The sequence below is a fragment of the Balaenoptera acutorostrata genome, chromosome 12 (assembly GCF_949987535.1).
Source record: "Balaenoptera acutorostrata chromosome 12, mBalAcu1.1, whole genome shotgun sequence".
Classification (NCBI taxonomy): Eukaryota; Metazoa; Chordata; class Mammalia; order Artiodactyla; family Balaenopteridae; genus Balaenoptera; species Balaenoptera acutorostrata.
This window is the reverse complement of record NC_080075.1, coordinates 62968811-62970471: the sequence shown is the minus strand read 5'-3', so window position 1 is coordinate 62970471 and position 1661 is coordinate 62968811. Positions and strand designations below refer to the sequence as shown.

Genomic DNA, 1661 nt, shown 5'->3' with positions numbered 1-1661 from the left:
AGGAAATCAGCATCAAGTAACCACTGGACAGAGTGAGCACCCCTTGGGAATCACAGCCAGGACCACTGACCCCCTTGCCCATCCCAGGAATGCATCTTGGGTGCAGGTCAAGAGCTTCAGCTTCAGATAGATATGGTCACTTGTCTAACCTCAGAGCCACAGTTTCCTGGACTATGAAACAAGAACACCAATGCCTAAAGAGTCTTGGGAGGATTAAATGAGATGTTTACAGGTATGTAAAGCATTAGGCCTCTTCCCAGCAAATGCTGAACCTGTCCCATCTCTCCCTACACAGCTTCACCATGCTTTGTACTTGCTTACCAGGGTTAACCTAAACACACAGCTCTCTTTGCTGCATCTACTGCAAGAATGAAGACCATTCTCAGCAATTAGACTGTCAACATTCCAGAAAATATCGACTTCACTCTGAAGGGAAGCACAGCTATTGTGAAGGACCCCAGCGGAAACCTGCAGAGGGACTTCAGTGACATAAATGTAGAACTCAGTCTCCTTGGAAAGAAAAAGAAGCAGCTCCAGGTTGACAAACAGTAGGGAACTAGAAAGGGACTGGCTATTGTTCGCACTCTGTAGCCATGAACAGAACACGATCAAGGTTGCTACCCTGGGCTTTCGTTACAAGGTGAGGTCTGTGTACACTCACTTCCCCATCAACGTTATTTCCAAAATTTCTTGGGAACAAAATATCAATACATCCACAGGGCTCGGATAAGGCCAGGCGTTGCTTGTTCAGTTTTCAAGGCCATAAAGATGAGTTAATTCTTGAAGGAAACAACATTGAACTTGCATCAAACTCAGCTGCATTGATTCAGCAAGCCATGGCTGTTAAAAACAAAAATACCAGAAAAATTTTGGATAGCATCTATGTGTCTGAAAAAGGAGCTGTTCAGCAGGCTGATTAATAAGATCTAAGTTGTCCGACTACAGAGACAAGATGCCAGATGATTCCTTAGGCCTATCTGTGATATTTTAAAGATGAAAGAAAAGCCCTGTATTGAAAAATATTATCTGGATAGATAGATTTGTGGTGCCTGCCAAACGTCAGCTCCGTATTTAATGGTTGATCCTCTTCTTCTTGAAAACAGATTCTTTTTTTAGATAGATTATATAAGGTCTCAACATAGTAATGGTTATTGGTATTCTTTGTCTTTTAACAAGGAGGACAGGGATGCAATGTTGGGGCCCAACATGGACAGTTGTGGGCAAGTGGGCAAACAGGGCCACCAGGTCAGATGAAAAGGCTCAGGGGACCTTTTAATGCCCGAGAACCAAGGCTTCCATCTTGGTCTCTCAAAACTAGCCAGTCAGCCCTTTCCCCAGAAAGGACCTTCTAGCCCTTGTCCTCTAGACAAGACCTTCTAACCTCTGTCCTCTAGAGGGAAAGAAAGGAAGAAAAATAATGTCTGTTGAGCATCATTTGCTTTTCTTCTTCCTTTCAACTCCTTCCTCAAATGCATCCCTCCCCACTAGAAAATGGCCATCAAATCCTGTTAATTCTTCTTTTGAAAGACCACTACTCTCAGGCTTCCCTGGTGGCACAGTGGTTAGGAATCCACCTGCCAGTGCAGGGGACACGGGTTCGAGCCCTGGTCCGGGAAGATTCCCGCGTGCCGCAGAGCAACTAAGCCCGTGCGCCACAACTA

At 45.0% G+C, this 1661-nt stretch overlaps 1 pseudogene; it reads left to right on the top strand.

Annotated features, from left to right (window-relative positions):
* The first annotated feature begins 369 nt into the window (after positions 1-369).
* LOC103003147 (60S ribosomal protein L9-like) lies at positions 370-920 on the top strand (annotated as a pseudogene).
* Positions 921-1661: the final 741 nt, after the last annotated feature.